At 33.0% G+C, this 16,837-nt stretch overlaps 1 pseudogene; it reads left to right on the top strand.

Moving 5' to 3' along the window:
* The first annotated feature begins 2,733 nt into the window (after positions 1–2,733).
* LOC148568684 (uncharacterized) lies at positions 2,734–3,265 on the top strand (annotated as a pseudogene).
* Positions 3,266–16,837: the final 13,572 nt, after the last annotated feature.

The following is a 16,837-nucleotide window of genomic DNA, read 5'->3' as shown; positions in this document are numbered from 1 at the left end:
ATTGCCACGCGTACGCATCACCTTTCTTTCTCCCCATTCACGCGTTCACGTCTACGATGCGTATGCGTCGATGCTTATTTTTCTCTTTCACACTCAAGGGTGACCCACGCGTACGCGTGGGTTTGAATTCATTAACCCTTGACGCGAGAACCCTAACCCATTCGTGTGCCCTTTCTCTTATTCCCTCCAACGTTTCTTTCTCCCCCAGTACCTTCCATAACCACCACTTCCAGCAACCACCAGCCACCATTCCGGTGACCCTGAGCCGCTGCCGACCACCCTTTCTCTCCTCCTTCTCTCTTTCTTCTCCTTTCTTCTCTCACCTCTATCTGCTCAACTCCCCTGCTCTACCTCAATCGCCAAGGCCAGCCACTGCGCCGCTGTGTAGCCGCCACCTCTGGGCCGGCATTACTTTGCTCCACCCCTCATTTCCCTTCCTCTACCACTTCTGCTTCTGCTTCTCCCAGGTTCCCCTGCCTTCGTTCTCTGCATTTCTTTTCTTATTTTTACTATCATGTTTAAGTATTTTAGTTAGCTTAGTTTAATTTCTGTTTAGTTTAGTTAGATTAGAAATGCATGTTAGTTGCTTAGGTTGTTAGATAATCTGGATTGGATAGTGGATTTAGGTCTTGTTTTGTTTACTGCTGCTGTTTGGGAATGGTTAATTCTTCTTTGTTTGTGCTGATGATTTATCCCTGTGCTTAATTGATTTGTTGATGCTGTTGTTTTGTTCCAATTTGGTCTTCATTTTTTGATTCAGTGATGCTTAATTGTTTGAATTCATATTCCTTACTTATGATTGATTGCTGAATCCAATGAAAGAAGGCTGACTGAATTTATTCTTTTTGAGCATTTTTGCTGATTTGGTGCCATGGTTTAAGCCATTATTTTGTTCATTGTTCAAGAAAGCATGCTACATGTGCTTAATTGGTTATGGATTAATTGCTTATTGATGTCTTGTTGGCTCATTTGCTTACTCCCTATTAATTTATATATGGTTTTGGTGTTTTTAATTGTCAATGAATTCATAGGAAATCTAAATTGATTGATTGAGTTTGGGAAATAGCCAATTTGCTGCTATGCTGATCTGAGCTGTTTTATTTTGCTTAATGATGCCTGCGTCATATGAATCTCCTTGTTCTTCATGCTAATTGACATATATTGGAATTCATATGAGTTGTTTTGCTGCTGTTTGTTTATCCAGAAACGTCCTTTTTACTACTTGTTTAACCCGGGAACGTCCTTTTTACTGCCGGAATGCTGTTCAAATTTTTTCTGAAAACTTTTTTACTCTTAACTTCCACTCATGAATTGACTTTAGTACTTTTGACTTGTGATTTATTTGGTTTAAACCAAAGCCAATTCAAGAGGTGATGGGTTAGCATTTCCGTTCCTTTTGGTTCTCTTTTTATTTGAAATGCATTGTTGATGATTCCAATTCCTTTTGTACTTTTTTCATTACATGTTTCATCATCAATGACTTGCATTGTATGCATGGATGTGAGGTTGCTTGTTCTTAAACCTTTTGAACTTATTTTAGTTAGGAACTACATTACCATGCCACTAATTTTAACCCACTTCTCTAACTTTTAACTAAATTGACTTTCCCACTTTTCTTTTTAGTTTTCACCCTTTTCAAACTAACTCTTTTAATTTCTTTCAAGGCATGATACTTGTTGTTTCTTAACAAACAAGCATTCTGAATTTTATTGTAAAGATTCTTGGATTGTGATTTCTGATTGATTTCTTTGAATCCTACCTTTTTTTCATTCCAAGGATTTATCTCTTTCTGACTCATTTCATGTTTGAGCTTTAACTCTTCTGTTGCCTATCTTCTGTTGTTTTGCTTACATATTGTTCGCCTTTCTATTTCTATGCTTTGATTCGATAATCTGTACCCTGAAAATTCTATTTTTCAGGATGTCCGATAGGAAAGAGAAAGGCAAGGCTAAGGCCAGCTCCGGTAAGAGGAAGAGAGGCCAGTCATCCGTTGTTTTATGGGATGAATTTTGGTGTGAAAAGAAATTTTCTGATCAAGAAAAAGTTGATCAACTTGTGCCTGCTAATGAATCAATTAAATTTGTCAACCGTTACTGTGAACTCCGGTTTTCAGCATTTGTGGAAAAACGGAACCTCTACTTGGAAAGGAAGCTCAAAATACCAACCGATTTGAGGAAGTACACTGAACATCAGATTGAACAGAGAGGTTGGGTATTTCTGGATAGAGATCTGGCGGATGTGAATGCATCATGGGTCCGTGAATTCTATTCCAACTATTATAGGACAACCCTTGATGCAGTGTAGCTTAGGGGCATGCAGATCTTAGTCACAGAAGAGGCAATACAGGATATCCTCCACTTCCGGCCTAAAACAGATGATACAGATGGTTTTTAGAAGGCCGAGGAAGCTATTTGATTTATGAGCTTTGATTGGGATGCCGTCCGGCATACTATAGCCATTCATCCTTATGTTCCGTGGGCTATGGGAACGTCGAAGGAGACTCTATTGGGTATCAAGGTCGATTATCTTAATGATGAGGCTAAGTTGTGGCAACAGATACTGAGTAATGATGTTATGCCTAGTACTCACGAGTTAGAGGTGCCAGCAGCTATGATCCTTCTTATCTGGTGTGTCATGAAAGGGAAGGACCTATACCTTCCAAGACTCATCAGGAAGTATATGTCTAGAGTCCATATCAGAGGCACCTTGGCATTTTCGTTCTTGATCACTCAGATGGCTATTCGAGCTTAGGTACCCTGGGAGCCCCAGGATGAGAGACCACCAATTGCCGATCGCAAGAAGGTCATCCCACACGGCAAGCAGTTCGGACCTCTAGGCCACAGACCACCTACTACTACTCCCACTGAGGCGGCCACATCCTCAGCAGCACCTTCAGTACCTTCAGCACTGCCTACATCAGCCGTACCGTCATCTACTTCTCAGCCAGTTTACCAACTCGTGCAGCGTCTTTTCGAGCTCATTGATCAGATGGAGCACCACAATCAGCGACGCTATGCGCAGTCGGAGCGTCGCATCCCATCTGAAGCTGATTATGACTACTGGGCGTACTGATATTTCCTCTGAGCCTGACACACCCTCGGAGCACGCTGAGGAGGAGGAGGAGGACCAGGAGGAGGAGGCGCAACAAGAGGATCAGCATGAGGTTGCACAGCATGAGGCGACTCAGCCTGAGCATCTGACAGAGACACAGACACCTGCAGCTGATAGTGGACCAGTGGACGACGATACTTCTCACCCAGCTTGATTGAGAGCATCGAGGACGATGCTAGCATTTAAGTGTGGGGAAGTTGCCATCATCGGCGGAGTCTATATTTTGGTGAACCATTTCAGGATTTTGTTCTATTTTGCTCTATTTTGTTTTATTTTTTTTAGTATTTGCACATTTTTACTTTATTGTACTTTTGTTTATTTTTACTTTGTTGTATTTTGTACTTTGGCTTGTATATATCTTAGACTTTTAGTTTGAATTGCACTTTTAGTTTAGTAGTTGTGATTTGGAAAAATGCGGATTATTGAGCTTAGTTTACCCTTTTGCATATGAGAATTTGGTTTGATTAAAAATAGGGAGTGAACTAAAAATTTTTAACTTTTCATAATCACAACATTTCATTTAGTATATATATAATAAATGTTGGTCAATTTGATGAAATTTTCAAGGAATATATCTTTTTCTTAAAAAGGGCATTAAGATTCACATTGATTTGAGTTGAAACTTTTTGAAACTTGCATGATGTATATATATATATAGTTTAGAATATGATTTTTTGAGCTAAGAACACACAACCTGTGAGATTTTGAGCCTAATTATATGGTTACATTATTTAACCATAATTTTTATTCTTGTGTGCTTTCTTCTCTATGATTGCAATCTTTGGTTTGTTCCATTCTATATATCCATTATTTAGTGTATATTCATGCATTTATGTGATTGAGGCCATTATTTGATTATAGCTCACTTATCCCAAATAGCCTACCATTTCATTTGCCTTTGTTTGCCACTTTGAGCATTTTAACCCCCTTTTGTTCTTTATATTACCACATCACTAGCCTTAAAGCGAAAAAACAATTAATTGTCCTATTTGAATCTTTGGTTAGCTTAAGATAGTGAGTGTGTGTCAAATAAGTGTGGGAAAAGTGAGAACTTTGGTTGATGAGAATGTGTTTTGTTTTTATTGACAAATATTGAGAATTTGGGTGTATACTCATGTGAAAGTATAGAAACCATATGCATTGATGTATTATGTTCATATATATATATATATATATATATATATATATATATATATATATATATATATATAAAGAAAAGGAAAAACAGAAAATTGTTAAGTTCAATAAGAAAATCAATGCATATGTGATGGAATTAGAATTGATACATGAGTGTGTAAAAAATATGCAAAAGTGAGATTTTGGGTGGCTAAGCTTGACTTTAGAATTGTATAGAGTGTGTGTATGCATTAGGTGAGAACTTAGGTTAGTCAAAGATTCATATGATAGCTCACTTGGCCATACATATATCCTCACCCTTACCTTAGCCCCATTACAACCTTGGAAAGCCCTTATGATATTTGCATTTGTAAACTAGATAATTATTGATTGGTTAGATGAAGAACAAAGTTTTTGAAAGCATGATTAGAGGAGATTTGAGTGGTTTAACTCCAAACACTTGAGTGATTAGAGTGCATATACACATCCAGTAAGTGTTCAATTGCTCATTTCCATATATCCATATTTGATCATTGCTTGTCTTGCAAGTTTGTGAATTCTTTTAAGTAACTCAATTCAACTGTGAATGTGTTTGATGTGATTTATTTAACCCTTGATTGTGCATATATGACTTCTTGGAAATTTGACTCACTTTGACCACATATATGCTTATATATATACATATATATGACCACACACACACACACACACACACACACACACACACACACACACACACACACACACACACACACACACACACACACACACACACACACACACACACACACACACACACACACACACATATATATAGTAGTAAAAGCATTTTGCATTTAGTTGCATTCATATAGATAGGTTGCATTTAAATAAGTCCTACCATCCCTCTTCACTCTTGTAGTTTCTCTTGAACTTAGCATGAGGATATGCTAATATTTAAGTGTGGGGAGATTGATAAACCGCTATTTTACGGTTTATTTTGTCTTGAATTGAGCTTATTTTATCCATTATTCTCACACTTATGCATATAAATTGCATGTTTAACATTTTCCTTCCAAATTCTGTGCTTTGATTGAAACTATGCTTCTTTGGCCTTTAATTTGCTAATTTTAATCTTCTCTTATTACCATTCGATGCCGTGATATGTGTGTTCAGTATTTTCAGGTTTTATAGGGCAGGAATGACTTAGATGACGGAAAGAAAGCATGCAAAAGTAGAAGGAACACAAGAAAGTGGAGTTTTGAGAAGCTGGCAGCGACGCGTACGCGTGACTGGTGCAGGAGACGAGCGACGCGTACACGTGACAGAGCGTCACGTGCTGCATTAAACAAAAGACGTTGGGGGCGATTTTTGGGCTGTTTAATTTTTTGCCCAAGTCCAAGCCCGAAAGTGAAGATTAGAGGCTGCAGAGTGGAGCTGGAAGGGGAATCACTCATTCACACTCATTCACACAACTTTAGGTTTTAGATGTAGTTTTCTAGAGAGACTCTCTCTAGGTCTTAGGGTTTTTACTTTTATTCTTCTTAATTTCAGAATTCTACCTTGCTCTAATTTAGTTTTCTTCTACTCTTATTTGTTCTAGTACTTTAGTTTATCTATCTTCTGTTGTTGATTTATTTATTCTCCAATTTAGTTTATGAACTCTTCATGTTAGATTGAATTTCTTATTTAATGCAATTTGAGGTATTTTATGTTTATTGCTTCCTCCTTTATTTGTTATCATTAATACTTGCAATTGTTGGTTTTAGATTTTACATTCTCTATTATTTTTCTATACTTTTATCTCGTGCCCACCAAGTGTTTGATAAAATGCTTGGTTGGATTTTAAATTAGCCTTTCATGTTCTTATCTTGGATTGAATAATTTGGGGACTCTTGAGTTATCAAAACTCTCTTGTTGGTTGGTGATTGAAAGTTGTTAGTTGGCTTGAGCTTCACTAACTCTAGTCTTTGATTAGGACTTGTGAACTCAAGTTGAATTGCTCACTTGACTTACCTTCAATTGTTAGAGGTTGACTAAGTGAGAGCAAAAAGGCAATTATCATCACAAGTGACTATGATAATGGGGATAGGAATTCCAATTATCAATCCTTGTTAGGACTTTTCTTAGTTGTTATTTTATTTCCTTGTTATTTACATTTCTTGTTCCTTATTTCAAAACCCAAAAAAATATACTTTTCCCTAACCAATAATAACTACACTTCCCTGCAATTCCTTGAGAGGCGACTTGAGATTTAAATACTTCGGTTAATTTTATTGGGTTTGCTTAAGTGACAAACAATTTTAATTTGATTGAGGTTTAATTGTCGATTTAGAACTATGTTTACAACGCATTCATTTTTGTGAAAGTCGTTATCAACATTTTTCCCCGTCAATATCCATTTGTTTCAAAAACTTCAATTGTCTTATAATAAAAAATTTGTCACAAAATTCAAATTATTTGTAACAAATTATTTGTTTGTTACAAAATTCAAGGACTATTTTGTAACTAAATCAGGTTTTGATCATTTGAGTTTAAATTAATTAAGATTTTTATATATTTTTTATGATTTTAGGCATTTCATATATTTAAGATTTAAAAATTTTAATAATTAAAATTAATGAGAATTTTATATAATTTAATTTAAATATTAAAATTTTGGATCTCATTTTATAAATAAAAAAAATTAAATAACATACTTTTAATTTTAAATTAAAAAAATTATTCAAAACTTAAAACTAATTAGTAAGTTTACAAATAAATATTATATTTTTAAAATAATTTAAATAAATTATATTTGATTTCAATTATTACTCTACTTTTTAATTTTTTTAAAATTTTTACACTATCCCTAATCCTAATTTTCCAAACTTAACTCTAACCCTAACCCTAATTTCAAATATTCCCACCCACTAACTCTCACACAAGAAATACAGAAGAGAGGGAGCAGGGGACGAGGGATTGAGGGGAGAAGAAGAAGAGAATAAGAAGAGGAATGGGGAGGACGGCGCCGGCAGAGGGAGGACCGCCATTCGCCGTCGCCGTCGCAGAAAAGAGAGCCAAAAAGGGGGGGGGGAGAGTGACGCGCAAGAGAGAGAGAAGGAGAAGACAACAGCGCCGACGGAGCAAGGGGAGGCCGTCGCCGCCATCGAGCTAGAGAGGAAGGGAGAGAGAGACGAAGAAGCAGAGAGAAGGGTAGCGCTACTGCCGTCGCTACTGGGGCTCGTTGCCAGAGCCACGACCATCTTCGTCGAAAGAGCTTGTCGGCGAGCTACACGTTGCTGTTAGAGTAGCTGACACCGTCGCTGAGCTATTGCGCCGCCGTAGGAGCTGTCCAGAGTTCTCGTTTTGTTTCGCGCTTGCTCAACTATGTTCTTGGTTCATTTCTATTATTATTTTTTAATTTTTTCTTCATTTTAATTTTTTCTTGATTTTGATTTTAAGGTTCACTGCTGCTAGGGGTGTTCATGGTTCAGTTTTTTCATAAACTGAACTAAAACTGCACTAAACCATTTTAAATGGTTTAGAAACTGAACCAAACTACTTTGTCAAATAAGAAACTGGTTTTAAACCAGTTTACAATACAGTGCACCAGTTTAAACCAGTTCATAAAAATAAAACCAGTTTTAATTGAAAAAACCAGTTTAAACTGGTTTATAGGCTAAAACTAGTTTAAACTTTTAACATATATAAAATTAGTTTTTATATTTTCTCTCTCCCCCTTCTCTCTCTCTCTCTCTTTATCTCTCTCTCTCTCTCTCCATCTCCTTCTCTCTCACCATGCTCTCTCTCTCCTTCCCTTCTCCCTCTCTCTCTCTCTCTCTCTCTCTCTCCCACTCCTCTCTCTCTCCTTCCCCTCTTCCTCTCTCTTTTTTCTCTCCCTCTCTTCCCCTCCTTTCTCTCTCTCCCTCCTCTCTCTCTTTTCCTTTTCACTCTCTCTCCTCCTTCCCCTCTTTCTCCCCTCCCCTCTCTATCTTTCGCTCTCTCCACCCTCCTCTCTCCCTCTCCCTCTCCCTCTCTCTCTCTCTCTCTCCCTTTTCTCCCTCTCTATCCCTTTCTCTCATTCTCTCTCTCCCCTATCCTTCTTCCTCTCTCTCTCTCCCTCTTCTCCTTACCTCTCCCCCTCCTCTCTCTCTCTCTCTCGCTCTCTCTCTCTCTTAATATTTATAAAATTAGATTTTATATTCTCTTTATTCCCTTCTCTCTCTCCCTCCCTCTCTCTCATTCTCTCCTTCTCTCTCATTCTCTCCCTCTCTCTCTCCCTTCTCTCCCATTTTTTCTCTTTTCTTCCCCTCATCCTCTCTTTCTCCTCTTCTCTGCCTCTCTTTCCCTCCTTTCTCTCTCTCTCTCTCCTTCTCTCCTTTTATCTCTCTCTTTCCCTCTCACTCTTCATCTTCTCTCTCTCTCTCCCATCTTTCTCCCCTTCCTTGCTCTTTGCCTTCCTCTCTCTCTCCCCCCTTTTCCTTTTCTCTCTCTCCCCCCTCTCTCTTCTTATCTTCCTCTCTCTTCCCCTCCTTCTCTCTCTCTCCCTTGTCCCTCTTTCTCCCCCTCCCCTTTCTTTCTCTCTCCTTTTTCTCCCTCTATCCCTTTCTCTCATTCTCTCTCCCATATCCCTCTTCCTCTCTGTCTCTCTCTCTCCCTCTATCTCCTCTCCACTTCCCCTCCTCTCTCTCTCTCTCTCTCTTTCTCTCTGTCTCTCTCACTTTCTCTCCTTCTCTCTCTTCCTCTCTCTCTTTTGCGCTCTTTCTCCCCTTCTCTTCTCTCTCTTTCTCTCTCTCATTCTCCTCCTCCTCTCTCTTTTTTCTATCTCTCATTCTCCCCTCTTTTTCCCTCTTTTCTCTCTCCCTCCTTCTCTCTCTTATTTTGGAGAAAATATGGAGGAGAGAGAAGAGGGATATAGAATGAGAGAAGGTTGAGAAAGAAAGAGAAAAAAGAGAAAGAAAGGGAAGAAAGAGAGAGAGGAGGGAGAAGAAAGAGAGAGAAGAGGAGAGAGAAAGAAGGGAAGGGGAAAGAGAGAAATAGGAGAGAGAAAGAGAGAAAAGGGAAAAAGGGGAGAGAGAGAGAGAGGAAGAGAGAAGGGAGGGAGAGAGAGAGAAAAGGGAAAAAGGAGAGAAAGAGAGAGAGAGAGAGAGAGAGAGAGAGAGGAAGAGAGAAGGGAGGGAGAGAGAGAGAGAGGAGGGAGAGGAAAGAGAGAGAAACAAAAAGGGAGAGAGAAGGACAAGAGAGAGAGAAAGAGAGAGAGAGATAGAGAGAGAAGGGGGAAGGGAGGGAGAGAGAGAAGTGGGAAGAGGGGGAGCGAAGGAGAGGGAAAGAGGAAGAGAGAGCGAGAGGAAAAGGAGAGAGAGAGGGGGGAAGAAAGAGGAAAAGGAGAGAGAGGGGAAGAAAGAGGAGGAGAGAGAAAGAGAGGAAGAAAGAGGGGGAGAGAGAGGAGGGAGAGGATAGAGAGAAAGAAAATGGGAGAGCGATGAAAAGGAGGGAGAGAAAGAGGAAGAGAGAAAGGAGGGGATAGAGAGGGAAAGGAGAGAGAGAGAGGGAGAAAGAGAGAGAGAGAGAGACGAAGAGAAATGGGAGGGAGAGAGAGAGAGAAAGAAAGGGGAAGAGAGAGGAGAGGGAGAAAGAGAGAAAGAGGAAGAGAGACGGAAAGGGAGAGAGAGAGAGAGAGAGAGAGAGAGAGAGAGAGAGAGAGGGAAAGGAGAGAGAGAAGGGGGACAGAGAAAAAGGAGATAGAGAGAGAGAGAGAGTGTGAGAGAGAGAGAGAGAGAAGGGAGAAAGGAGGGGGAGAAAGAGGAGAGATAGAGGAAGGGGAGAGAGAGAGTGAAGGGAGAGAGAAAGAGAAAGAGTATGTAAAAACTAATTTTAGAGTTTAAATAAAACCAGTTTTAATTTGGTTTAAAACTAAATTGAACCATAAAAACTGGTTTTTAATAAACTAGTTTTCATAAAAACTATGGTTTTAGTTCAGTTTTTTATTTTAAAAAATTAGTTTATTTAAAACAGTTTCAGTTCAGTTTCAATTCAGTTCAGTGAAACCAGTTTTTTTGCATACCCCTAACTGCTGCTATTATTGATTTTGATTTTAGGGTCATCGTAGCAGCCGTCACTGAGCAGCCTTCTCCTCGCCGAGCAACAATGTCCCAAGCCCTCTCCTTCAACTCAACAGTGTCTTTGGAGGTTAGTATATTCACAATATTTTGAATAAAATTTGTTGTTGTCGCTGGTTTGTTTTTGATAAGCTTGATGAGATTGTTTAGAGTTATCATTGTATTGTGTGTTATGAGTTTTTTGAATTGTTGATGCTTTTACATAGAAAAGTTGATGGTCTTAATTTTTTTTTTAGTAAAATTTGTTGTTATTACTGATCTTAATTTGTTGTTATTGCTTGTCCTAATTCTTTGTTAAGTAAAATTTGTTATTGTTGCTGGTCTTAGTTTTTTGTTGCTGATATGTTAAAATTTTTTGTTGGTCCTAATTTTTCTCTCAAATTTCAGATCTATCTCTTTCTTTAAATACCACCAATTCAATGCGATTTTGTTTACCTTTATTTAGGAACAAAAATAATATTCAAGTTTAATTTGTTTATTTTGGTAATTTTTCTGTAATTTGAATGGATTAGAATTAGTTGAATTAAATTGTTGAATTAGTTTTAAATTGTTGAATTAATTGAAGTGATTTTTTTAGATGTTAATAATTTTTTAATAATATAAAAGGTATTAACAATTTTTTAGATTTTGTTTTTAATTGGATAACCGGTTGGAAAAGAAATGAGTGCTATTTTAATTTGATTTATTGTTAAATACTCAGCTTATTAATTTTCTAGAGAGCCTTTCATTATCTTACAAAATAAATTTTACTTTAAAACTTCTCAACTGCAAATGTTTGGCACTTTCAGGCATAAACCTAGATTATGGCCACTATATCGAGGTAAATGTTTTTTTCCTTTTAATCTATCGATTTATTTATTCTGAGATTCGCAAGCCAATAATTCTGACTCACTTGTGGTCAATTGTTGATTGTGTTATTCACATGTAGTAGTTCTTACTAGTTTCACATTTTAAAAGTTGCATTTGATGTATATAGTTGTTTATAAACAAAGGTGCATTCTATGGTGTAGGAATGAAATTGTTTTTACATATGTAAAAGGATAGGTGTTAATGTATTAGTAGTTTATGTTGATGGCTCTTAGATGGAAAAGAATTAATTAGACTATACAATTATTGATTCATTGAACCCACAAAAAGAAAGAGAGTGCGTGACATTGTATTTGTGCCATAGAGACAACTTATTAGATTTTTTTATTTTAATAAATTGAATAAATATTTTATTTATTAAAATAAATAATTTAAAAAATTATTACCCTGTAAACGAGATATATGTATTTATAAATATAAAAATATATTTTATAAAGATAATAAAAAATATTAATAATTTAAATTAGACCAAATTCTTAAAAATAGAACATTTCAATTAATATAAAAGGTAGACGATCTTAACCGTACTACTTGCATTTACTGACATTTTTTTATTAGAATTTACACTAAATCAATTCAAATAATAACAAGGCGGGATTTGAACCCCCAACACTTGCTTAAGCAAACTAGTGAGCTAACTATTAGACCAAGTTCATTAATTAGTTAGTTAAAACCGCCTATTTCTTCTGTTATTTTGAAACTGCTCATCTTTTCTATTATTTAAAACTGCTTATCTTTCTTATTATTTGAAATATTCTATTTTTAAGAGTTTGATTTAATTTAAATTATTAATATTTTTTATTATTTTTAAAAATTATATTTTTATATTTATAAATACACATATCTCGTTTACACTATAAACGAGATAATATTTTATGTATCTCGTTTACAGTAAGGAGATATATGAAAATTGAAAAAATACACATATCTCGATACGGGTAAAATTATCTCGTTTACAGTATAAACAAGATAAGAGATGCGGATGTATTTTTTTAATAATTTTTAAAATTTATTTATTTCAGAAAATAAAATATTTATTTAATTTATTAAAATAAAAAATTCCCGCATATTATTTGATTTATTGTTAATAAATATGTGTATCACTAATCAAATTAGAATTAAGTCCATTAGATGAAAAAAAATTTTTAAAAAAAAATATTTTTTTAATATTAACCAAAATATTTTTCATAGAATTTAAAAAAGAAAAAAATCTGGAGACTAACTTACTTTCACTCTTAAAATTATTACTATTAAAAACGAAAGAATGTATAATTTAAGTAATAGGTAATTACTATTCATTTACCGTGGTTAACAAATTTAATTTGTTTTTATAATTTATATGTACTAAATATATTACTAATTATTTTTATATTTATAATATTTTACATGTTTTAATTTATAAATTGAATTGATAATTTACTATTATTAAAGGTATCCTTTTTTTAGAAGAAAATATTTAACTTTAAACAAAAGACTAAATTAGAACGATATAAAATATTTTAGACAAAAATAAAATATTTCAAACATTAAGGATAAAATTAGAACTTAGTTCAAATATTATGGACCAAAACAATATTTTTTCAATTGTAAATTGTTATTTATTTTCAAATATTTAATAATAGGATAAAATATACTTTTGTCCTTGATGTCTGTAATTTGTTTTAAACTATCTCTAATTTTTTATTTTATTTAATTTTATCTTTAACGTTTTCGATTCATTCAATTACAATTGAAAAATATTATATTTTTGTCTAAAATATTTTATATCGTTCTAATTTAGTCTTTTGTTCAAAGTTAAATATTTTCTTCTAAAAAAATGGGATACCTTTAATAATAGTAAATTATCAATTCAATTTATAAATTAAAACATGTAAAATATTAAAAATATAAAAATAATTAGGAATATATTTAGGACATATAAATTATAAAAACAAATTAAATTTGTTAACCATGGTAAATGAATAGTAATTACCTATTACTTAAATTATACATTCTTTCGTTTTTAATAGTAATAATTTTAAGAGTGAAAGTAAGTTAGTCTCCAGATCTTTTTCTTTTTTAAATTCTATGAAAATTATTTTGGTTAATATTAAAAAAATATTATTTTTTTAAAAATTTTTTTTCATCTAATGGACTTAATTCTAATTTGATTAGTGATACACATATTTATTAACAATAAATCAAATAATATGTGGGAATATTTTATTTTAATAAATTAAATAAATATTTTATTTTTTGAAATAAATAATTTTAAAAATTATTAGAAAAATACATCAGCATCTCGTATCTTGTTTATACTGTAAAAGAGATAATTTTACCCGTATCGAGATATATGTATTTTTTCAATTTTCATATATCTCCTTACTGTAAACGAGATACATAAAAAATTATCTCGTTTATAGTGTAAACGAGATATGTGTATTTGTAAATATAAAAATATAATTTTTGAAAATAATAAAAAATATTAATAATTTAAACTAAATCAAACTCTTAAAAATAGAATATTTCAATTAATAAGAAAGATAAGTAGTTTCAAATAATAGAAAAGATGAGCAGTTTCAAAATAACAGAAGAAATAGGCGGTTTTAACTAACTAATTAATGAACTTTGTCTAGTGGTTAGCTCACTAGTTTGCTTAAGCAAGTGGGGGTTCGAATCCCGCTTTGCTATTATTTGAATTGATTTAGTGTAAATTCTAATAAAAAACGTCAGTGGATGAAAGTAGCACGGTTAAGATTGTCCACCTTCTATATTAATTGAAATGTTCTATTTTTAAGAATTTGGTCTAATTTAAATTATTAATATTTTTTATTATTTTTATAAAATATATTTTTATATTTATAAATACATATATCTCGTCTACATGCTAATAATTTTTTAAATTATTTATTTTAATAAATAAAATATTTATTCAATTTATTAAAATAAAAAAAATTAATAAGTTGTCTCTATGGCACAAATATAATGTCACACACTCTCTTTTTTTTTGTGGGTCCAATGAATCAACAATTGTGTAGTCCAATTAATTCTTTCCTATCCAAAAGCCATCAACATGAATTACTAATGTATTGACACCTATCTTTTTATACATGTAGAAACAATTTCATTTCTACACCATAGAATGCACCATAAACAAATATATATTGTTGTTTGTTATTCTCATTTCTTCACAGCTTTCTAAGAACTTAATGTATGTTTAGAATTCTTTGTTGATATCAATTTATTCAAGGCAAACAAGGAGAGAACCGCTAAAATTTTAAAGAACAAGAGTACAAGTGAAAGTGGCAGTGACAGTTCTGGAAAAGAAGAATTAGCTGATGAAGATGCAAACTTAATGGTCAAATTAAAATTTTCACGTATAAGGTATGAATTAGTATAAATTTTTTACTGAATTTATGTGTTTGAAAAATTTTATGTATTTGAAAAATTTTATAATGCTTAAAATATTAGTGATTAAGTTGCCTAAGTGGTGAGAGAGATAATGATGGACTCCATCTTTTATTTTTATAAATTTATTGTTATAATTTTAATTACTTAAATATTTTTTAATAAAATGTGAATATTACTAAAATATTTTTTATTTGTTTGTAGGAGGACGTGATATGAAACAAATATTATTTTTGATAAAAATATGAGATGGAATGAGTCTTATATATACTTTAGTTATTTAAATGTAATATTTTGATGTATTCTGTATTTTTTTAAGAGATTTTATCTAATATTACATGTAATGAATATAATATAATATATTTTGATTTGTGTTGTTTGAACTAAAAATACATCTAGCTTATAATGTAAATTTTATGATTTAGAATTTTTGAATTTGTTTCTAGACTTATTTTGTAAATATCATAATTTTGGGATATGATTATACTTCAAAAAAAATAAATCTCATATATAGAGTAAATTATAGTCACGATTTTAAAATAACATGATCATAGAATAAGCTATGGTCACCTTAAAACCGTGACCATAGATTAGACTATGGTCACGATTTTATAAAATGGTAATCATAGAGTAATATATGGTCACGCTAAAACCATGACCATAAATTAAGCTATGGTCACGGTTTAAAACAGGAGTGACCATATAGTAGGTTATGGTCACGGTTTTAAAATAGGGTGGCCATAGATAAGTCTTGGTCATGCTAAAACCGTGACTATAGACCATAAATTAAGTTATGGTCACAGTTTTACAAAATGGTAATCATATGTAAGCTAAGGTTATGATTTTAAAATAGCATGACCATAGGTTATTACCTATGATTACGCTAAAATTGTGACCATATATTAGGTAATGGTCACTGTTTTACAAAAGAGTGACCATAGATAAGCTATGGTGACGCTAAAACTGTGACCATAGATTAAGCTATGGTCACAGTTTAAAATAGGGGTGACTATAAAGTAGGATATGGTCAAGTTTTGAAATAGGGTGACCATAGATAAGTTATAGTCACGCTAAAATCGTGACCATAGATGAAGCTATATTCACGGTTTTACAAAAAAGTGACCATAGGTAAGCTATGACCACGGTTTTAAAATAGTGTGATCATATATAAGTTATGGTAACGCTAAAACCGTGACCAAAGATTAGCCTATGGTCATAGTTTTATAAAAGGGTGACCATTGACTAAACTATGGTCACGATTTTTATGCGCTTATGGTCATGATAAAAAAACGTGGTTTAAAATGTCAAAATTTAAACACTGCAATTGCGAGTTTGCGACTATAGAAACTGTGACCATAGATTAAAAAAGCTGTGACCATAGATTTATGACCACGCTAGAATAGGCTACAGTTGAAAAACCATGACTATATATCATACCGTAATGTTAGGAAGACAAAAAAATAAACAGTAAAAATTTGTCTTATTTAACATTTGTTAATTGCTTTAGTCATTAATAAATACTAAATAAGACAAGTTTTAACTGATTTTGGCTAAACCTTTTTTGTTACCAAACATTTCTATAGATCGAAAATCATAACCATAGATATATAATCATTTTTTTCATTAGTTATGGTTACGATTTTTTACTGTGATCAAGACCACTTTTTTTTCAAGTGTGTATGCGTTGTCTCATGTTTAGAAACCATACTAATAATAATTAATCATAATATATACCTAAAGACATCAGAAATCTATCACTAGTTAGCCACCCATAAAAATACAGAAGTTCGAACTAGGAAATTTTTCATTGACGCACAAACTTACATACACCTTTAAAAATTTTCACTCGTACAGACACAGAAAAGATGAGCCATAAGTGTATGTGTCATTGTGAATCATCATACATGTTTTGCTATTTCCATTCCATTCTTATCATATTTTTATAATTTTTTACACAAGTATCAAGTTCTTGTAGTTTCAGTCTCTTTATTATCTATAATTGTTTAACTTTTACACTTTTATTATGGTCTTATAGTTAGTTCTAAGAACAATTCATAATCACTTTTTCGAATTGAGATTGCAATACAAGTTTGAACGATTTTTATTTATTTTTATCGAAACAAAATTACAATATAATTAAATTATATTCACATTTGTAATCAAATCTCACAAGTAATATAATTAAATACTCAATTACCCAAACTAATCAAACTTAAATTTTATCCGTTCAGATTGACTTAAATTCCCTTACAAAAAATCTCTATCTGATTTAAATT

The sequence above is a fragment of the Arachis ipaensis genome, chromosome B4 (genome assembly GCF_059453495.1).
Source record: "Arachis ipaensis isolate K30076 ecotype BB chromosome B4, ASM5945349v1, whole genome shotgun sequence".
Classification (NCBI taxonomy): Eukaryota; Viridiplantae; Streptophyta; class Magnoliopsida; order Fabales; family Fabaceae; genus Arachis; species Arachis ipaensis.
Note: the sequence above shows the minus strand (reverse complement) of the source record. Positions and strands in the feature narration are given on the sequence as shown.